We start from the raw sequence: 24,325 nt of genomic DNA, 5'->3' as shown, positions 1-24,325 counted from the left end.
ATTATTATTATTATTTGTATTGTTTGGAGTCAATTTTATTAATTTTAGTCTAACTAGACAAATAAACAAATAAATAATTAAATAAAAATATATAAATAATTTTTAAATCTGCATTTTTGACATTCACAATATTTGATTTTTAAATAATTACGTCAAACATTTTTATAGCTATTTTGTATTGTTCCATTAATTTGAATTTGTATTTGTTTGTTAATCAGCTTTATTGTGTTTACCCAATGCTGAGAGTAATTTTCCAGTTATTGATAAATTTAATTTGAATGAAGAAGTTCACTTGTTTCTCGCTTGTCACGCTTTCATTTCGTGTTCTCAATATCAAGGATTATGATTCTCCTTTTTTTTTGGAAATGCGTTTGCTTAAATTACTTTTAAAACAGAAAAATTGCAAATTTATATTGAAATTTCTGAATTTATGATTTTACATGGTTAATAACAGATTCCACAATTTATGCAGCTTGAGATACTTGTCCATGATTAAAATAACTAAGTGGTCAGTAAAAGCAATAAGAAAGGATAGAATTTTTTACGGATGAATGCACAGTGAAATTTTTAATTGGAAATTAGAAGTGAAAATGTTTCTATATTTCTGTATTTTTAGGGTAATAACAATGCTTAACAGGAAAAAAAAAGATTTCAAATGCAAATTTTCTAAATTACAGAGCCTAGAAACGTTCAGTGAAATTGGTATTTAAAATAAATACCTAAAATAATATTATTTTACTTATGAAGGTTCGGATGGAACATTGACGACTGAAAGCAAGAAGAAGAAATTTTTTCTTCTCTCCAAACTGTGCGTGAAAATGTTCGGTTTCTTTTATCAGATAGGTTAACAGCTGGTCTTTGCATTTTAACCCAATTCAGTACCTTTAAAACCAGTTTTCCAATTGGATAGGAAAAGAAATGAAAAAAAAACAAATTTAATGACTTTTTAAAAGACAACAAATGCCTATCCACGTCCGACTAAGTCTAGGTCAAGCAGATGGACTGCGGTAAAACTGTTATTACAGCATCTTCAATAATGTTTTAATCTCCACCAAAAAGTCTGTTTCTTAACCCACTTTTCAAGCTTAAAAATGGCATAGTTGGCAATAAACACGCATGGTGTAAGACAGTGTTAATTTCTTGGCGTTCTAGGCGTGTATTAACACGTAACCCCTTATCTCTCGCACATACACACAAATCCTAATACTGGGCGTGGAAGTGCTACCGTACACATGCATGCGAGTCTCGTCTGTTCACTACCTGACCTGGCAATACTGGCGTGGGCCAGTAATCACTATAATCTACTGTAAATGAGTCAAGCAGCCTTCACTCACAGAAGCTGACTGAACTAACTGCTTCTCCGATCGTATATATCAACCCAACTTTGGAATTACTGCGCGCACCCGCCATCTACTTATCCCTCATTATCCCATTATTTGCTACTCGTTATTTATGTGCACCAATCTCCTAATTAATTCCAGCTTTCAAGATAGACACATTAAGTACACGTGTTGAAACCACCCAGGTTTGGGTAATTTGTACCAATTGATGTGTTAACCCACTCAAAGACGTTGGGTGACAAGGTTCGTCGTCTAATTGACTGTTGCAGTCTCCACAGTTAATGATGTCCAGTGCGTTCGACAGTTTGACACGACAGTGTCATGAATTCGCAACTTCATTACCATTACTATCATATAAAATTCCGACGTTTACAACTTTATTGCCAAAACCGGATTGTCTTGTACGTGTCCGCGGAAATGACGGTCACCTTTTAAGCCATTGTTTTTATCTTCTGAAATTCTGACAGAGACACGTGTGCATTGTTCGATATTAAAACATTAAAACAACGTGTCAGTCTTAATCATTCCAGATTACTGATGGCTATATTTGTTTATGAATTTTAATATCCGAAGATTTCCTCAGTGCCAGAAAATTTCATTTCTGATGATGATATTAATGATCACCGTTTAAAAGTAGTTGTTGAAATGACCTCTGAAACCGGATGTCGGGTTCAAATTTTAGTTTTTAAATAATTGCTGGTAATAAAATAGAAGCCAGATCTGATGGCAGGACATTGACATACAAAGTGTTCACCTTTTAACGTCGTGCTTCTGGAAGAGAGTGGTCTCATGTTTTAGCGGTACGAGATAAAGCCAAAGACGCAGGTTTTAAGTTTCCTGATGGTCCCACATTCAACATAAGTAATACTTTATCACAATTTTTAAAATTCTAGTCTAAAACATTTCAAGGCCTAGAAATTTTTTATCGTTTAAAATTACTGATTAATACGTTTAAGTATTGATTGAAATTAAATTGAAGGATCAAATTTAAGCAAAAGGATAATTGGGCTTGGAAATTAAAAATAAAGAAAACTACAAAAATTACCAAAACAATATAAATGAGCAAATTAGATTTTTGCGAGGAATGGTTGGAAAAAGAAGTTAAAATATTTTAAATCCAAATTATGCTGAGACGAATAAAAAGTAAAATAAAAAGGAAAGGAAACCTAAGCAAGAAATAGAAGGAAAAAATAACTAAAATGATTAAAACTTTAATTTAAAAAATAAATCAGTTTAAAGAAAGTTATTAAAGTCAAATATACAACATTCAAAAAATATTAATTATTTAGGAGACACAACCATAAAGATCGCAATACTGTTTATTGGTCCTATATGGACATCCAAATTAAGTCAAAAGCATTCTGTTGACCAGAAATTCGAGTTTAAAACCGCCATACACATAAACTTTCTGAAATATTTAGCAGCTACTGTTTTTTTATGCCGCTTTTTGTATCTTTATGGAGTCATAAACAAACAGTGAATAGTAATTAGTGAGTACTCAAAAGATTCGTTCACTATAACACTTTCCAAATATAGATAACATGTTATATGAGTTTCACGCCGATATTTATCCTCTGACATAAACAATAATGGTTTTAAATGTGTGCTTTAAAGATAAGTTTGTTGTAATTTACACACACCTCTCGCTGCAACTCGGAACCAGTTACATATCACCTCATTTTCTATTAATGGTGCTACATTAGTTAGGATGTTAGTTTTCTTCAACACCTTCAATTAAAGTGATGGGATACCCGGTAGCGGATGGTCTAAGGGAAAAAAAGACATAATAATGACGTTACAAATAAAAATCGCTGTATTTAACGTGTAATTATTGCTTGGTGCTTGCATTGTGAAGAAATTTGTGCGCCTTGGAGCGTCCATTCATCCTTTGTGTCGCTATTATTAGAATAATCCAAGAAGCGTCAACTCACGGCGTGTTTTGAATGTATTCAGGTGTCACTAATAAAGTAACAGTAGTTAAAAATTGTTGCTTCTTTCATGATAATTCAAATTAGACAAAAATAGCATATCATCCCGGATTGAATAACTGACACTGTACAAAGTGTTCACAAAAAACCCAGTACTTAACACCTCGTGCAAGTGTAATAATAATAATAATAATAGTAATGTAGGATCTCCGTTTCGTCTATTCATGGTCCAATATTAGATTGTCGTTTTTCCGTCGTCACGTTTCGGACGCTTTGATCGTCCGTAACGTCAAACAAAACAATAATTACAGATTTTTATGCAAAAAATCGTTTTGTGTTTTTCGATGGATTCCCATAGATATCTTAATCAGTTTTGCAACATCATGTGAAAGATGATCCGGTTTACGGTATCTATCGTGACAAGAGATCGTTATAGAAATAATGATGTTATTATTGCGATATTGCTGGAGGACAGTGTGATTTACCGAATACTCTGGCTGTACAGCGCCTGGGGGAAGGAATATTGACGTAAAACACCCAAAGTTACCAACACTGTAATCGATACTTTAACATGGCACTATTATTTGCGTAGAACAATATCCAAGGATGAAAAAATGAACGAGAGAAAATCTAACGAGAGACCGTAATTAAAATGCTCTAATTTGGCCCGGTTTAGTCGTACCAGCCGTGGCCTCTTTAGGTTGGATAATTTTTATAGCCCCTGTTGTAATAGGTGACATATAGGGTAGCAAGCTAGAAGCGACTTTTTACCATTTCCCCATCAATTTTCTCGGAAATGTCCCATTACTGTGTCGTAGACATCAGTCGGCAGAGCCATTAGATCAACAGGTTTCTGTCGTCCAAGCTCATCTCAGGTCGTTCCCAGACCTCAAAACCGTCACACACCAATTGCGAAATTACGACAAATCCAAATTGAAATTCGACCGGATTTAATAAATCTTGATGGGTGTGTGGGTTCATGTTGCGACTCTTGGCTAAAAGGAGAATTTACTATAAGCTCGAGGCACTGCAATGAATTCAGCAGAAGACTCATAATTAACTGCCCTCGTAATTTTGTTTGATTAACAGAACCTAGAAATTAATAAGCGAGCGCTGCAGGTTTAATACCGACTCTTTATTTGACTTGGGCTTTCTACAATTTCAGCAGGAATTTTCAACAATTGTTATACAGAGGCCGAATTAATTTTGCGAACTCGCATGCGGATACGAGATGCTGCCACCTAAAGCTTCATTAAAACGTTTCACTGGGATTAATATTTACAACGAAATTTCTGACAAGATGCGGGGATGAAGTTTTGTCAAAGCAAAAATTAACCTCGGAGCTTGCGGAAAATTAAGACTTGCTTAAAATGTGATAAAATTGTCGGAAGCTTTACAGCATTTACTTTTTTACTTTCAAATTAAGTACCTCGGAAGAATGGATGTGTGTTAACACGATGTAAATAAGTTCGAAACGATTTTTGGAATTTCTTGGACATTTTAAAGAAGTTTGAACAATGGACTCGTTTATAAATTCATTAGAACGATGTAGTTTCCGCCGGATTCTCACTTTACAAAGCTAATATTTGAAAAATCGTATGCTTGTTTAATTTTGCGAAACTTGCTCTTAAAAATGAGCACACAACAAATTAGTAGACTATTCTTATATGTCGTGTTGACGTCTCTCTTCATATTGAAGCGATATTGTACACATTTTAAAGATTTTAAACATTTAATTTTCTGTAATCTAATCTGAGTTAATAAAAACAACTAATATTCGAAATTTTTCAACTAGCCAAATAATAGTATACGAGTGCCGACCAAAAAACAAAAAAATTTTTATCGATCAACTATCCAAAACTTTAATCGGCCATAACTCAGTTATTTGTGGTCGTACGTAAATTTTAAGCCAGGATTTGGAATTTGCACAAAATTTTGCGTAAAATGAGCAAAAGTAACTCAATTTTATTCCAAAAATAAGCTATATCGACCGATAGTTTTAGCCGTGCATTTTTTTCAAAAAAATTTGATTTTTAACTTTCGGAATATCTAAGAACGAATTCTTAGCTAGAAAATCGCAAGAAAATCGCAAAAAAAACGATGGCAAGTTTCGTTCGATCTGTTGTAGTTTTCGAATTATTAAGCACAGATTGTATCAAACTTTCAAAAATTCTTTTTCGGCGAAATTAAATTTTCGATTTTTGGAATTCTTAACTAATTTTAGAAGAATTTTGTACTCTGGTGCAGATGATAAACAAGTTAAGAATAGTAAATTCTATAAATGTCGTGCTACTATCGTGAAAAGTGCTAAAAATGGAAGTTTTAACATAAAAACTTCCAAATTTTGGCTCGCTTTCGAAAAGAAAATTTCTAAATTTGGCTTTTCTCCTCTAAAATTGTGCTTTTTTGTGCAATTAAAAGATAAATCGAGCATTGTAACTTTTCCAAATTTCAAGTAAATGGCTTAAAAATTACACAAATGACAGGCCAGAAAAAAAAACTAAAAATTTTGGAATTTTTATAATTAGGAAACTAACAATTCGCAACGTTAATCATAGTGATGAAATTTCAAATTTTAAAATGGTAATCGTCGCAAACACTAAGTACAGCTAATTATGGACAAAATTATCATAATTGGCGCAATGTCCTTTGTATTTATGTTTTTATCATTCGCTTTTAACCGCTTGATTCCCAACAAAAGCTGTTAATCGCTTTTCTACGTACGAGAAGTTAATGGACGGTTGTAAATTACGTTATTTGTAATGTGGAATAATATCGGCGACGTCGTGCAGTTGACGCAAAGAAAACAGTAAAAAAAGCCATCGAGGTCGTTGCGTACATCATACAAGAACTCCAAGTGTTACAAAACGTCCCCAAGCTCGCAACACAAAACACCCAAAGGGCATTGTAAAGCAACAGATGGTGGCCGTTGGTAGATACTGCACGCGGTGCCACTTCAATAACTCCATCTAATGAACACGGCTGATGATCTCGCTACCGGAATGCAACAACGATAAAAATCTCGAGGCACATCACACGGTATTAACTATTTGTATCGAACGATCCTTGTTACTGAAAAAAGCGAATTTCACACAGGCTATAACCGTCTGCTGTGTCTTATTTACGCAACGAAACGTTTTGTGTACGAGGCTGAATTAAAGTCCCATTAGCAGTAAACCCACCATGTCTCACCACTTTAATGGCTTATAGACTTTTTTAATTATGAGAATAAACCAAAGTATTTTAATATCGTTTGTCCGATTCGGTTTGATTCGTCTTTTCGTTGTAATTTCACACTTGCTTAAGTTCTTTATGGCTCACCTGGGAATTTTATGGACGTATCGAACTTGATGAATTAGCCAGTTCCGGAAAGAGATATTAAACGTACGATTTCTTATTCGATCAAATCTGGACCTTTCGAGGTATTTTCGAATTAGTTGCGGTTATTTCACGCTTCTTTCGCGTACTTTCTCGGAGCACGGTTTTGTTTTTATAGAGTTGACCAATCGCTGGGAAAAATTTCGCTTCGTTGTAAAACTCCCACTTGGACCCTGCGAGAATGAGAAAACTGTAATTATCCCGCTGATGTAATCCCCATGTCTAAACGTATTTCAACAAGCACCCAATTAGAGGATCAGTTTCACTGTCTCAGGTGGAACTAACGAGTGATTGTAACAGAAATGTTTATGCCTCTTATCTGATGACAGTATTTATCCGACTTGTCTCGGTTAATTTCATCGAAGTGCACAATTCCGAACCTGCACCTGAGAAAGTGTAACAAGACGGAAACAAGGAAAATAATGGGAACTTCTTCGCCACAAAAATCCTGCTGAGGTCGGAGTCTATTACAAGCTAATCCAAAACCGGTTAAAGCTCAATTGTCTTTGATAAAAAATACTGAGTTATTACCTCATAAAACTGATTGATTCATTCAGGTGGTCATTTATTTCTAAATGATTAATTACATTTACTTGTAAATTTCGAGATTAAACAAACGGAGAACGCACAATAAAACACGCGATAATCTAAACAAAGACACAATTGAATTAGAAATTAATTAACTCCAATCTCGTTGCTACAGCTTTAATCATAATGGACATGCGTATCGTTAAGCAGAATTAAATTAATGCAGATGCTACCGTGTTACGCACGTCAGCCTCAAGTCCGTTGCAACAACCGCAGCAGGAATTGCCGGTGTTTTTAATTTATTTTTAATCGTGCTTGCAACATGCGTGCAATGCTACCTCCTCTGTCTTGTCTGCTATTACAAATACACATTTACATAAATTTAACCCGTTTTTTGGTGTGATCATATTAAAAAGGGTGGTTAGGAGTAATTGATCAGAAACTTTCGTTTTTCGTTGAATTGATTGAGCCATCACGTTATGGCTAATAATAGTGAAATGCCGCTTGACGCGATCTTTAGAATAAGTGCCTTTATGATTTTAACGATTATCTTTGCGCATGCAGAAAATCATTTTTCAGTCTTGCGATCAATTGAAATTCCTGCGAGAGAATCAAAGGCGCGATGAATGCCCATTTTCAGGCAATTAAGAGAAATTACATAAAAACTAGCGAGTTCAAGGTGTGACAAGACGTAAAATGCCGTTATTACGGTGTTGTAACAATATGCTTCCATTAAATTCTGCGTCATTCATTATTTAAATTTATAATTTCTTGAGCGAACAATTAAGTTTTTCCTGCACATCATCCATATGTAGGAAGGTACGAGAATATCGAATTTCGATTGGAATAGCTTTAGTTAATGAAAATTTTCTGTGCACACCTACGAGGAGGTGAGGAGTTTCAGGCAAAAACTAGCGCCCCAGCCTTAAATTAATACAAACAAAAATTTATAAAGTGCAAGGCGGTTCGAAAGTGAAGTACTATCTATCAAGATATTTATCTGAGTACCGGTAACGTAAGTACGTCATAAATTCACAGCGACATAAGATGTAAATTGCTCATTAATTCACTACTAATTATAGGTGTTTGCTTATTCAGATGCTTATGGAGTCCTGTCCTGTAGCGCTAAGTTTAATTAATTATGGGGCAACTCTCGTTGAGATAGTTGTTACGACGCAATACTATTATTATCAAATTATTATAGTTATATTTACAAATTTATGCTGTGAAAGATTTATAATTTAATTTAGAGCTTGCCAGAGGTGGCAGGTCGGGCAGTTGCTTCCTTAAAAAATCTTTCGTCTATTTCGAGATGCTGTACTGTCAGGACTAACAGAATTTTTAGTTCGTTTTCAAATTATATTGATTCATTTGTTGTTTTACTCGATAATTTAGTGCCAAAAATTAGAAATTTTTTATTCTTTCTCAAATTTCAATTTTTCAAATTTTATCTCATCGCTCGATAAAGTTGTAATTCGGCAAAATTAATAAGAAGGTCTTAGCCTTAATAATAAGGCTTTAGAATTTAATTAGCATAACGTTAAAGCTGCCAGAGTAATATAAAAAAAATACAATTTTTGCTTGGTCTAAAAATGAAAATTTCTTAACTTTGAGTCTTCCGCTCTACAATTTGGTAATTTGCTAGAGTTAATATACTACAAAAAAAGAGTAACTTTTGTAGCTGTAGCATTAAAATTGTCAAAACTATAAATTTTAGCAAAAGATTTTTGCTTGGTTGTAAAAATAAAAATTTCTAAAAATTAAATCTTCTGTTCTACAATCTTGCAATTTGATTAACTTTATAAATGATTAAAAAAAAAGTAACTTCCCCAAATTTTGTAACTGTAAGACAAAAATTTTCAATATTACGAATTTTAGCAGAAGATATTGGCAATTTTTGCTTGGTCCAAGAATTAAAATTTCTAAAAATTGAGTTTTCCGTTCTACAATTTGCTAATTTTCTGAAGTTAACAAACTATTCAAAAAGAGTAGCTTCCCCGAATTTTGTAGCTGTAGCACTTAAATTGTCAAAAATAAGAATTTTAGCAAAAGATGTGTCCAATTTTTGCTTGTCCGTAAAAATAAAATTTTCTAAAAATTAAGTCTTCCGTCCTACAATCTTGCAATTGGGTTGACTTAATGAACTATTAAAAAAGAGAAACTTCCCCAAATTTTGTAGTTGTAGCACAAAAATTATTAAAATTACGGATTTTAGCGCCAAACTTCGTTGTATTTTTATACCGTTTAAACTGTCAGAATTGCAGCTTTACGTTTTACAATTTTTTAGTTTGTCTCAAAAACAAAAATCTCCAAAATTTGTCTCGTATTTACGGGGTATCTCTAAGTATATTAAAGAAAAACGACGAAGAAGTAAGTGGAATTTTTTGACGTTGCATAGATTCATATTCATTTATTAATAATAATTCAACAATGTTTTTGTATCAACTAAATTCCGTCTTTATAGCTAAAGAAATTTACTTTGGAATTTAATCAAGAAAATGCTGTTACGCACTCGTAAACTGCAGCAGCGGTGGTGAAATTGGCTATAAATTCTTGTTTCCGTATGTAAAACAATTTCTTGTTGTTTCAACGTAATCAATCCCATTATTGTTTTTTTATGATTTTTATTTTTATGATATCTAACAAAGCATCAAAAAAACGTTATTACCTAGCAAAACATTTTATTTGGCGTCGCATTGATATTGAGAAAAGATAATCTCTAAACAGTCTTTTATGGGTGCTTCATCCATTATAATCCGCAATAAAATACCTTTAAACATTTCAATCCACGTGTCGTTTTCTGGGTACTTAATGACAACCCGTTTGACATTTGTTTGCTGTTTTATTCCCAACACAAAAGATATGTTTCTGATAAAAATCCACAAAAAAAAAATTAAACGTGGTTCTTTTAGTCCACACCTCACAAAAGACGTCTCAGTACTGGAGACAGCGTCCTTCCGGTAAACTCTGACGGTCTTTGAAACCACAAGTTAATTACTCTGCATTTTGCATTCATGTCTCCTCCATTTGTTTTGACTATTCGCATGCAAAACACGTTGGAATCGATCCCCTGTGCTCCACGTCTCTGCTTTATATACGTGCAGCCTGGAGGAATGCTAGGTCATGCCCCGAGCAGGGCAAGTTGAGGGCAGCGGGTAAGGAATGCGATCCGTGTGTGTGCATTCAAGTGTCGTTGTCTGAACTGCAGTCAGTTCAAGAGCTTCGTCTGCCACTCCTGCCACCTCCGCAAACGTCACTCAACCCATTCACAACACAGACATAACAAATACATGCATATTGAAACGCAATCACCCATCGAAAACGCCCTCCTTCGCGGAGTATCCACTTAAGAGTGTAATTTGTTTGGGGAGTTGATGACGGCCGAGCCTCCATGGGGCTACTTGAAGGAGGCGGCGCCGTAGACATTGTTACGATGGAGAGATGTTGATAATAACACATTTACAACGGATGATTGCTGCTCTAGACCTCTTATCGGAAGATAGATTGGAATTATTGTAACACTGGAATGGTATTGATGAGCTTAGTTGTCCACCAGATGTTCTATCATTATCAAAACGTAGAAGTGTGCTTGGAGAGGATTTGTTAGAACCGCGCCCTTGTGCACGCGTTGCTCGACTTGAAAAATGGGGGATCTAATCAAAGCGGAATTTTTTAATAGATGATTATAAATCCGCTCCAACCGCTCCGAGTGTCCACGCTACTATTAAAATGCAAATAAATTATCATTATTTAGTTAAAATGACAACAGGTATATTTACTTTCTAAAGTATTGTACGATTATATTCACGTTTTTATATTTCAGCTGCAGGAAACCAAATTTGTTGATTTTATGCTTGTTTTTCTGATGTTCTACCTTTTGGAAAAGCGGTTTATTTAATTAAATGTACCTACCTCGTTATCAAAACTGCTAATTTTGCTCAACAACGTGAGAATTATCTATAAATCGCTGTCCATAATTGCATCCTTAATTTTTACAGAAAGTCATTGTTCCTACACATCTGTAACCTTTTTGACCAAATTGGACACCCACAGGTTTCGCCATATTCAGAAAATTTCAGCTTGTACCCTTTCACTTTCACAAAATAGCTGGTGGGATGACCATATTAGTCCATTTATGCATGACATAAAAATCTACATTTTGTCAAAAACGGAATTTCCTTGTTTATAAAATCTAACTTTGGACTTTTGCTTTCTAATTCCAAGGTTTCAGACTTGTGGTCTTCAAATCCCAAATTTTCTACAGAATTTTTTTTCTTAATCCTATTATCCTCTTGCTTCGAGAATTCGGATCTACGTGTTTTAAATTCTCTAGAGCATGACTTCATATTTTTGTTTTAGAAATAAATTGAACTTTAAGAGACTTTTGGATTTCAGGTAAGAGCTTTCTTTCGACCTTCATTGTGAATCTTGAAATCAGCTGCGAAGCTTAAATCCGAGTATATACATATAAATACTAGTTAGTGGCTTTCAGGTTATGAATTATGTTGTCTAATCTGTGAACTGCCTGCAATTATGTTCTATCTACAAACAATTAATTCTGCTAGTTGGACAATAAATCATTATCATTTTCCTTCTTCAAGAAACCGTTGTGTTGCAGAACTTTGCATATAATCCCTTCAACAAGCCTTCATCCAAGCACTCAATCCACCTGTTATTACAAAGAAGACTTAACAGTGCACATTAGCTTAATGAATGTGCGGAGTAAGTATTTGCAAAGTTTTGTTATTGAAACAAAATAAGACGGCCAGATCCAGGAATGCATTTAATCAAAATAATATACCCGCAGCATCAGTATTGAAAGATTAGCGTCGATCACGATGCTGGGGATTCCACGCTCAAAGAAGTCTTCTTCTGTATGTAAATTGTAATCATCAGTCGCCATACGTTTACCATAAGAGCAGTAATGTTAAAATATACCCGCACTTATAGTAATGGGATAACACGGACTCTTCGTGTATTATTGATGTTAATTACAAATTTCAACAAGTTTTCGTGTACATTCGACTTACGCCTGCTTTTAATGTCTGTATATTTCACGATTACATCGACATAACGCGGCCCATGATCAAGTTAATTTAATTTATGGTTTCTAAACGGCGTTTTAATGGCGCTACCGGAGGAAAAATCAGCCCATCACACCGAAAAGGAAATCTCGTTTTTGATTTATTGCTGTTATTAACCTTTAAAACGAATTCATCAAACGAGAAAGTGTGGATGATAATTGGACCAGTTGGCGCAACAAAGCATCTTTACATTGTTGCAGAAACAAAGATAAAACTCGATTCCGGTTGCGCTAATTACCACTGGCCATCCTCTCGATTTTTCGCGCTTTTACTGTTATGAAGTAATTGTGTTCCCTGAGGGCGAAGCATGGTTGGAGGGTATGTAAGTGAAACAAGCGTGAAATAGAGCGAGGTGTCCAATAGTCCGTGACATATTGCAGTCTATCACTAGTTGCTCACTTTTATTAAGGCGTGATTGGTCATATCACTCAATTTTATTGCTGCCCGGGGATACGAAGCCATTGGATTATGAGTGTGTAAAAAGGGAATTGTATGTGATTTTTTTTCAGTAGGTTTTATTTGCAGGTGACGCGTTCTGCTAAAACGACCACACATGACGACTGAGGCTGAATGCTTCGAGGTGTTCAAAGCAGCAATCTTCAGCTTCGATCTAGAAATGCAACGACTTTGAAATTTCAACAGCAGCGAAAGTCTTACGAAATGGTACCTGCATTACTGCATAAATTCAAATCGAAGGAAAAAATAGTGTCATTAACAGCGCGCTGACAGCCTTCAAGTGAAGCCTACATATTCACCCAAACTTGTAAAACTTTTTTTCATTAAAACTCGCAATTATTATGTAATTAAAAAATTAAATTTAATTGTACTCTTTCTCCAAGGTAAAATAAAAGAGTGGCGTTTAGTGGCGGTGTTATTTTATTTACATTGTTGAATTGGCAATATCAGTTTCTAGTTTCAGCCAAATAGTCATTATGCGAGTTATTTAATTACTTTTGGCTTTACATTATCATATTGATTTGAAAGCAGAGTACAAGCTGTATAAATTAATGTAAAATATTGGTTTGGGGTTTAAGTTAATTTTTCCAATTAAAATGAATATTCAGAGTGGTTTCAAACCTATTTAGTGGAATTTTCACACTGCTTTTTTCAGAAATGAATATTTATAAAATTTGCGTCTTCAGTTGCAAACTTTTGTAATTTGACCCAGATAGAAAGCTCCTCAAATTTCATCGCTATAGCGTTACAACTAATAAAAAAATTCTCCTAAAAACGTAGGCAAACATCCACTCTTTAACATCTCAATTCTTGTCCTTTCTAAAGCTTATTGTTGCTTGTATATTTGCATACTTGTTGTTATAAATAAACGTCTTTGCGCAACATGTTTTCTTCAAGTGTGCTTTTGAAAGTTAACACCATGTACATTTGCTACCATACACAAACATATTCGTAATTTATTTTTATTTCATTTAATCAGTCAAAGCAATGCTACGAAATATTTCTATCAAATTTCACACTTTCACAACCCAATCTTCATTGCACCGTTAATTTAATTTCAAATAACTTAACAAGCGCTGCAATTCCAACTGTTGGGAAATTGGCCAGTTGAGTTTAAATTGGAATAATTTTTCCAGATCGATTTGAAGCTAATACAAATCGTGTCAAACTAATTTCTGCATGTTACAGTGACCTGTAATTAGTCTACAATCTAATTAGTAATAATTACTAGTAATAAACTCATTTAAATTTTCATTGGTGATGTCTGACAGTGTGTCCTCATTTGTGTGTTTAGACAAATTAAGGTCATCAATCAATTTAAATTATCCACAGAACTGAAAATCGATAAAATTGTGGCAGCGCCTCGTGTGTTAAAAGTGTTAAAACCACATCATCACCACAGTTTTTTGCCTTCATCTACTTAATCTTCTACAATCTAGCAACAGCTCCTCATGATTAATGAATGGCATGTTAAAAGAGCATATAATTAAAAACCGCTCGAGGAGAATACGTAAAACATTTCAATTCTTTAAAATTCGAGTGTCGTCTTGTTTGCGACCTTTGGAAACGTACTATTAAGATGTGGAAACAACAATTGCATAAAGAATTATGATCAATTAGCGTGTTTGCTATTTTCATTGTCAAGCACGGATATTTAAAATAATAAGTGACTATAACCACATTAATACGGAACTGGAGTCCGTGAAAATGACATTTATGTGAGCCTCGTTAAAAAGTACATGACATTTTTCTTTGAATCCTTAAAATATGCAAATAACAAAAAACGTTTTAGCTGGAGGCGACCCGAGACTAATTTCGATTCTTCATTTTACGAAAACCTCGAGGCTAGTATCTACATCACTTTTAAATAAATTCGGAAATTGTGCGCTATCTTGACACATCAAACAAGATCGTCTGAATGACCCAATTACATACCAAAAACCACCTCGTCAATTATTTATCCCAGAACAATGCTTTTTCGCCAACGCTGTGTACTACACCGAGTTAAATTATCCTAATTATTGCCTCTAGGAGTTAGAGTTTAAAAATTCAGACTTTCACGTTATAAACCTAGCAGCGATTTCGCACTAAGAAATTTTACCTGCGTAAATATCACCTGGTCATGTCCAATTTTAGCATGCACAAAAATTCATGTTACGCGATCATGTATAAATGCGAAATGAAAAATTTTTGATCAATTTAAAAATTTTTCACTTGAACAACAAACAATAAAAGCTGTTTTGCCTGGGGCGACTGTTTTTAAATAGTGAAAACTATGATGAAAACAGCTTCCGGGCAACAAAAATGTATCGAGCTTTTATTAAATCTAAAATGAAAAATGTTTAAAAACACACACGAAAGTTAATATTTTGGAACGGAGCTTTTTGTAGAGCGATCCGATGGACTAATAATCCGTCCGTGTATAAAATTCAAACATGATCATTCTCGATATGGAATTGTAATGTGAAAATAGCTAATGGTATTATTAAAACACAAGTTTTATAACAAAAGTGGTTTGTGCACGCGTCCCAAACAACAAGCGATTTCATTTAGGAATATTTTACCAGAACAGTTTACCTAGTTGGTAAAGTTCAACTGTCAACAAATAATGACATTTTGATAATTAAGCAAACTGAGATATCGACGCGCCGTCCAGCGGAAAAAATCTAAACTGTCCGGTTAGGGATAAAAAAGAGTTAAAATTTCGCGTTTTTAGCTGTTAAAGTGTGTTTTTTCATGTGGAGAGAGTTCTGTGGTGTTTTAAGTGGGTTTATTTGTTGTTTTTTGTGTTGTAAACGTTCAGAATACAAAATGCCATCCTACATTAGGTCGACATATTGACGACTTGCTAAACGGTGCATTAATGCGGCTCTTAAAGCACTGAAATAGAAAAATTATCCCGTATTTGTGAATGTCGCATGAATAATAAACTAGAGACTAACATAAGCAAAAGTGCATATTCTCCCCATCTAAATTCTAAATTAGTTATATCCTCTATTTAGTCTAGACTAGTGCATACTAATGTAAATCGCCCGAAAGCAAAAAGCGCGCCTGTATTAATCGACCACTAGACATGACCTAAAGCTAAATTCGGCATAATCCGCCTCGACCAAAACGCACTCCAAGAATTCAAAATGATGGCGCATTCCGCCATTTTGAGTAAACAAATTTAGCCGCTAATCCCACATTCACATCGCATCGTATTTATGTAAATTGCCTCTAAAACAATACGTTTCAAGCCATAATCAATCACCGTCTTCAAGTATTTTATTTATTTCCTGTCTAGCTAGGCGGATAAAGTCATTAAAACGGCAAACAAGTTTGTTTGATTTTGAAATTCCGTCATTACCATTTACGCTTAGTCGATCGAGCAGACAATGCATTTTAGTCGCAATGTAGCCTGGAGACGAGTTATGATGCGGTAAGTTTAGATTTTAGAGTGCTTTGCTTGACAATTGAGTGACAGTAAGATGCACCTTCATATGTTTAGTTTCTTGTTGCAACGCCGACTTCCTAACTTCATCGACGTCAAACTGTCGATATTTTTGCAGGAGCAGACGCTAACTAATTACGAAAGTGTATCGACGAAAAAGAGGGCACGATGGGACAGTTTTAACGAGGTACCTTGAGAGACACCCACATGGGTCTGAATGAGTCAATCGGCTCATTTTATGAACATGACATTTGATTTTGCTCAGTTATTGCAAGTATGCATTACTTAAACAAACACTATGACAGCTACATTCATGGCGCTTGGATATCGATAAGATTTATGTTTATAAGCCATGGTAATAATATCGGGCAGTTTAATTACACGGGGAAGTCATATGATGCGATATTATAGTTGGTGGATGTGTACATGGCACCAGAAACGTAAATATGAGACCAAGACGGTCCAGTACTGTCGAACTCTACACACATTGGTTGGTAGTTCTAAGATTTCATTTATGATCGTGACTTTATAAAATTTGTCGCAGCGTTCCTAGTACCAGGTGCAAATACAAATGCCCTCATATATAAAGTTTAGAGTCGCCCCGTCAAATCCCGCACCTGTATCTATAAATTTAATTTTAATTGTTTGATGACAATCAACCACAAAACCACGATCATAAAGTTAGAATTAAATTTGTATTTTAATTGCAGCGTCGGGCACATAATGAGAAAAGTTATAAATCCATCCTTGATTTGCATAATGACAAAATAGATGTTAATGCTACATACTGCGCGCTCCAAATTGCAGTCCATTGTAATAAATAAAAGAATTTCAGGAGAGAAATGCATCACGCAATTTCCTGATCACCTCGGAATTAAAATTGGCCATTAAGCACACCCCCACGTAAAAATGCTGTCAATTTACAAGACCGAAGTCTGCGTGTGCAATTACCTCCATAAAAAATTGCTTTTCCGTCAACCTTTATCCTGCTCCGCCATGACTTATTGCGGTTAATGAAAATTAATCTACACACATCGTCATAATTTACATCGTGAACGTACCAGGACTACGCTTACATAATAAACCTTTAATTGCATGTAATAATTGCAGCAGTAAAGACTAATACTTGGGGCAAATTAAAACAAAACTATTGAGTTACGCAAAATCTGCGAAAAATTACATTAAGAACAAAGCTGGGGGTTAAGCGATAATAAAAGTTAGAAAACTTTAATTAGAATGTAAGTAAAGTTCCCTGTCGGATCAGACCGTTAATTAAAACTTAACATTTTAATTAAAAATCTAATTGTTTTCGTGTAATTCGTTAAATTTGATTCTTCGCAACAGTCGAGCGAGGAGGATGAAAACGATTATGTTGGTTTTTCATGGAGGAAAATGGAAAATAACTGGCTCAGTGACAGATGTCGAGATGAACGACAGAGCGTGATGGAGATGGACCGTTTACATTTATAGAAAATCTACTATAATAAATTAACTGGGGTCTGCTGCGGCTAATGTTTGATGTATATTGCGTAATTCTGATTTATTTACAATCGGAGCATGATATACGTGATTACTCTATATGGACTAGACAATAAAAGAACTCTTCTACATCACCGACAAAGACGCGTAAAAATTCCAACTTAAAATACAACTTTTCCCGCTTTTCCAAACAAACCAACGAGTGAAAACACTTCAAAGATTAACAACTATCTGCAAATAACAGCCCTATAAAATCAACGATTCATCGCACTTCAGAATTGCATTGATTTTACTGTTTCCACTCGAGGCGATCATTTGGTAATTTTCTCCTCAGCTTGTTTTGTTTCAGGATTTTCTCACCTCCAGCAAAAATCAAATTTTTCGCTAATTGAAAGACAACAATTTTAAAACGAAAGTAAGATTATTGAGGACTAGACATCGATGATTATTACCGACTATAAATTTCCTTCAAGAATGTGACGACGATTTCACACCTCATAAATATTTTCATATCTATATCTGTATAAAAATCCTTGCATATGTATGGTGCTGGACGGACATAATATATTACATGACTCTTTCAGAAGAGTGTCAGTAAAAAATGGCAAAGAAATGCTAATCGTATTTCCGATGACGCGGTAAATTAGAATGACACTTGCGACACGGTGAATTGAAATTAAATCGACCATAAAAAGTATTAGCATCGACATGTATGTATTGATTAGGTATCCGAGGAATTTGAGAAAAACGGGAAAAAATTATAAACGTCTCAATATTTAAAACTCTTCGGGAATGCCGCTTTAAAAATAGACTTCACTTGCAATTGATTCATCCATTTTCTGCTTTTTATCCGTTCTTCGTACTTACTAGTTTGATCGACTTGATTTTTAAAAAGCTGTTTTATTCTTTTTCTTAGTTTGATAGTATCGGCCGTGCGACTTGACCTACTGCATTATGAGAAAGTTAAAACTGTGAGAAAATAACATGAAAGGGATTTCCTTAAAAGTCAACAATTTTCTGGACTCGAAATTCAGAATAACTGAAGCAGCATTTCTGTGGAAAGATGTATAAATCGGAGAAATGTAAAAGAAAGTTGTTCTGACAGCTATTTTTATTACATCGGTTTAATTTTTTTGTTTCTTTCTGTATCTGTCAGAGACCCTGTAACACTTTGTTTATTCAATGTACTCAGAATGTTTACAACTCTGCAGTCAAAAAAGGTAAATTTTAGGAAAAAAGGTACAAAATTTTAACCCACAGGTAACGAGGTAAAACTACCTGCTTTTATTGGATAACCATAAACTCGAAATTTTCTGGTTTTCGAAGTCGAGGTGGTAAAACAAACAGTCACATCAAATACCAATACGTCTCTATTTTTGTTGTAGTCTGCTCACTATCAGGTAAATCTTCGTGGACTTCTTTTCTAGTCACTTCAATGCCTTTTTGTGAGAAATCTCGGTGTTACTTGAAATTTACAAGAGGATTACTAATAAATCTGGTAAATATGGAATAAGAATTGCTGTTAACAGAGCATCACTAATTAGAGTGATAGACCGTGTGTGTTAGCATTTTCTTTAGGTTGTCAATGAAGAAAAGTTTTTTCGGGGCATATGTACAAACACCTCCAGGTCTCAAGCTGTTGTTTACGATCGCGGTTTGAAAAATAATTTGCGAAATCTCATTTGCGGCAAAGCCCCGGTTCCTCCGGTTATGAAAATTACCGTTACTCAACGAAAAAAATAAGCAGAAAGGCATTAACGACGTCTGGAAAGTAACCCACCCCCTGGCGATACTCGGCCAACAAACACAAACGAAGCGAATGACTCACCGCTTGGGGCACGAGGGCTCCAGGGTGACAGGTCCTCGATTCTCCACGGTGGGAAGACGATTCAACTCCTGGGGGAAAATGTTGGCGATGTCTTCTACCCTCAATGGCACTCGGAACACGTGACCGTGAATTGACACACGCGAGCTTTGCCGGTTTCGACAACAACATCCACCTCTTACGAAGGTCTTCCTCGGACTGCCGATCGCGTCTGACTGACTGTTGGTCGGAGCGACGACTGCCTCAGGCTTCCAACCGGAGCGTTTCTCTGCCACGGTCTTTTTGTTGCAGGCGAGTTGGGTTAATAATCCTGCGGGCTGCAGGCACAGTCCTGCTCGATTCTGTGTGGATATCAGGTTTAGGAGAAATGCAAACCCTTTTATGTTTGAGATGTGAGGCGGGCGTAAACAAGACGCGCTGGATTTACCTATGTGGGGGCAACTGCCGCCACCAGGATACGTCGAAGAGGAGCGCCAACAGTCAAAGGATTTTTCATTACTATTTCTATGGCAAACACCTCCGGGAGTCATTTACGCAGTCACGTTTTATAATTTTTACCACACATATTACCGACAACATTTTGAAGTTGCGGGTTTTTATTAATTGATGAATTAACTGATTAATTAAAGTTACAAATTATTTTAACAAATAAAAAAAGTGTATTCTTATCCTGCACTACATTTTATTAATTATTAATTTATTAACATAATTACCATTAGTCTAGATTAATTAGAGAAAACCATTTAGAAAGAAAATTAATGTTGTTCTTATTATTTATTAAACTTCCAAGTTCCAAGGAAAACTTGTACTAAATTATTTAGTGTCAAATTCCAAAAAAAACGAAGATTTAAAATTCAAACAAGAAAATATGTATTTCGCAAAGTTAATACAGCCTTGATGTAGTACCTATTTCACTTCTTGTAAATAACTACAATTTACAAGAAAACAATAAACTGACAAGGTATTATTGACGGTGTTTACTATCATGCTATCTTGAAAAGACCGCCCGCCGGTCAAAAAACTAACTAAAAGAGTTTCAAAAATTGATATCAACACATTTTTAATGACCCAAATAGTTATGAGCTAACTACTTTATTATTAAAGCTGCATTCTGTTATAACTTGCAAGCCTCAGTCAGTAGTTTCATGCAATTACGAATTAGTATCTACTTATCTTCCATTTTCATCTTCACTTGTTAATAGTTAGGTTTGTTTATGTTCACATTTATCTTTTGATATTCAAATCGTATAATTATTCCGTCGTCTACTAGCATTAGCTGTTATTATTTCAACAATTAAGGCCGATAAGTGCCCCGGGAGTGACGTTTAGAACACCTGTATATGGAAATAATTAGAATTTTGGTATGTAAATAAAAAATTATTAAGACACCGGACTATATAATAGGTAATACATTGTTTGGTGATTGAAATCGCGTGTTTTAATTTGTATGATAATTTCGTCTTCGAATTCCACTCATAGATTTTCCGTTTAATTGACAGTCGATGCTACCATTCAGTAGTAGAGAAAGCTACAACTAATTAAGCCATAAATAATTATAATTTTAAAGCATGTCATTGTATTGTTCAGTCCGTGGTAAATATCTCTAAAATTAAAAAATAAACTAAATTATAATTTTCGATCTAAAGCTCAGTTATTCAAATATGATCTACGTGTATGTATACAAGATGCAATTAAACTCTCGCCACATTAAACGTAATTATTGGCGACTTTGCGCATAAATCTGATAGAGTGACGCGCTCTGTGGTTACTAAACACAAAAGATGAGCGTTTTAGAGATGAATCGTCTTTTAGTCCTGCGGTGGTGCAGGACTAAAAGCGTGTTGCATTTAATCCAGCAAGACACGAGCGCCGCACGAAGGGAATACAAAGACTATAAATATTTAATGCAAGGCGTAATTAAGTAGATTTTTCTTTAGGATATTGATATTAATATATCAAATATTTATTTCGTAGGACCTTGGTGGCCAATAGAAGGAGACAATCTTTTTGAAAATGCTTTTTTTGGTTTATTGTTGTTTTAATTAAATCCGTTTAAAACAACAATAAGTATTACTGAAGAATCCGCTTATAATGACCAGTTTACGACGAGAAGTTGAGTATGAACATTTGGACACGAGCCGAAGACGAAATCAGGAAATAATTACCAATATGAGAAAACAATTCCGATGGTATTCCAACGAAAATAGTTAAGTTAAGAAGTGAGAGTTATCATTATAATTATAAGAGTTATATTATTATTATTGCCAGCTCAAGAATTATTAAGTTTTTGTTTCGTATTAATTTACACTGAAATGTAGTTGTAAATCTGTTTTACTAAAAACTGTAAATCTCATTATATCTCTATCCCAAGAAAAATGAATCGGTTATTACCCAGCGGAAGTCCATTAAACCAAATTGCTCTTCCTAAGTTTTCTCCAAGTGACGCACCTCTTGTGTAAGTAATTCACCTCCTCCGCCCCTGTTCGGCGCCCATGCCCTTGTTATTATTGGTATCCTCTTCCAGACAATGCGCCCACACGTGAGCCATATATCATATCACCGTCAGTTTTGCGAACGGGCGGTACGCCTGTTTATATTTTATCGGTACTGGGGAGCCCTCGAGCCATCCTGGAAATTATGTAGCACGGAACGAGGTCGGTCGGATTCGCCTCCAGCCCTTAATAGCAACCCTGGAGCGCCCAAAGCGACGACGAAGTCACCCACCGATGGCGTCGAGCAGCGTTAAATAATCGCTCGAAACCTTTTATCAAATACATATTCTAATATCGATGGCTCGGCCTCGGGACTTTGCAGATTGGCTGTCATTCCAAATTTACGACGTGGGAATAAAAATTGAACTGTTTGCTCGAATTAATTCGACATGAACATTTGCTTGTCGGACAAATAGACGTGCGATTGATAGACATCTGCATTGAAAAAGGCGGAGATGAGTGTTTATTCGCTGATGGACATCTGCCACTCCGAAAAAAAAACTGAACTTACTCAGGTGTTAAAATTATTGCAAAATTACAGTTTATTTTTGAATAATTTATTGTTGTGGTGGTAATAGAGAATGAAGTCATAAAAGCTCTAAACTAACGAAGTAAAGTCGTTTAATGCTATTTCCTATAACGTATTGTTACGGCTAATTTGAGGTAATTACAAGTGGCATTAAGCCTCTAATGTTTCTGTGAGCACGACAATCGCTTGAAGACATATTTTAAATTTCTCCGTTACCTCTTGCCTTCATAATGTGTGCAAGCAGGCGAACAATACATTAAAAAATCCGTATGAGTTCTTCTTTATGAGAAGAACAATGCAATAACAATGAAAATAATTTTAATTGGACTCAAAGAAAAACTGTACACGAAAGACCCTAAAATATTTTAATTAAGTCTGTTCCTGTTCGTCTCCAGAGATGTAACCCTGGCGGCGGCAGCGTAGCGCTTGCGGATACGTTAGAGACTTTCAATTTTTGTAAAACCTAATTTTCCCTTTTCCATTAATACGCAATTTTTCAATTAGAGTCGAAAAAATCTCCAGAACAATAAATTTACAGATGGTATCAATAATGCATACATGGGTGGTACAGCACGAGATAAAAGGAAGACAAGTTTTTCCGTACGTTACTTTGTAAATATGCCGATAAATATACGGCATTGTGGCCGAACTATCTTCCGGCGCTAAAAAAGGCTTGAAAAGTTTTGTGCTTCCGGCGATCGAGTCCAATTGTGATAGTTATTTACTCTCCATTGCATGTGCAACTTTTCCACCAAGAATATGTTCGCTCTAGAGGCTCCGCTGCGAGCTTTAAACGAGCACAGCGTCAAAGCTCACCTCAAAGCTCATTATGTAAATCGAGTTTGCCACACAACAAGGTATAACGAGTACGGCATTAGCACTGTACAGGTGAATTCGTTTAAGGACCGGGCGATATCATAAGAGCGATGTATGAGGATCTCCGTCTGCGTTATGAGTTTCGGAGATCTCCTGGGGACACGTTGGAATGAATGGAGCCTTGGGCACATTTGGTGCTTCGTGGATGTACTAACTAATAGGGCAGGCCATGAAGGTGGGTGATTCGTTTTTATTTTACAACTGCTCTGAGGTATACACCAGGATTTATTTAGTGCTTTCGTTTTATGGAAGATGGAGGGATCACTCCCTTCGCCGCAAACAGCCACGGGGGTACTCTTTTGCATGCGGCGGCACTTAAACTGGAACAGGCGCTTACAAATTGCTACATGTATTTACCAACAGATACTTTTTAAAACACACTTTTTCAAAAATTTTTAAGTCTAAAACAACATGTGAAGTTTCAATTTACTCGAAAAATTGAGAAATTTACGGAAATTTAGAAGGTTTTTAAATCTTTTCTCTTGTCTAATACAATTATGTTGTCAAATTAGCAAGACCGAAAGCGACAAAAAAAGGAACTTGATGAATTGTTTTGTCAAGAAGCGCATTCTCCTGATTTCAGTTCTTTCATAAAAAGCGGAAAATATTTAGAATATTTAACTCCTTTAAACTCTTTGAATTCTATAAATATATTTCTGATTTTTTTTAATTTTGAATTACATCTAATAAATTTTAAAATATTTACTAATAAACTATAAATTTTTTTTTAGTGTTTAGAATTAATCAAATTTACAGACTTCATTTTTCGAATTTTTGAGATCGTGAACTTTATCGATAGTCGTCAATTGCATAAGAGTGGTCTGGTGTGACGTGTCACTAATGATACTAATGAAGTGTTTTTTTAGGGATGACATGGAAAAACAGTGCTACCTGGACTCAGTTTAATCATTTTGACCGCCAATAAAGTCTTTGTTTTGAATTTTGAGTGCGTATTTCTTCTGATTTTTATTTTCAGA

The 24,325-nt window shown here is 35.0% G+C and overlaps 1 protein-coding gene across 1 annotated transcript in view; it reads right to left on the bottom strand.

Moving 5' to 3' along the window:
- twz (BTB/POZ domain-containing protein twz) overlaps positions 1 to 19,739 on the bottom strand; it is a 34,871-nt gene extending 15,132 nt beyond the window's left edge. Inside the window, exon 1 of the mRNA XM_088030210.1 lies at positions 19,455 to 19,739. The gene's annotated coding sequence lies outside the window, so the exon portion shown is untranslated. The remainder of the gene's footprint in view (positions 1 to 19,454) is intronic.
- Between the last annotated feature and the right edge of the window lie 4,586 nt (positions 19,740 to 24,325).

The sequence above is a fragment of the Gnatocerus cornutus genome, chromosome 2 (genome assembly GCF_029298725.1).
Source record: "Gnatocerus cornutus isolate USDA-ARS CGAHR chromosome 2, icGnaCorn1.1, whole genome shotgun sequence".
Taxonomy (NCBI): domain Eukaryota; kingdom Metazoa; phylum Arthropoda; class Insecta; order Coleoptera; family Tenebrionidae; genus Gnatocerus; species Gnatocerus cornutus.
This window is presented reverse-complemented; position numbering and strand designations above follow the sequence as displayed.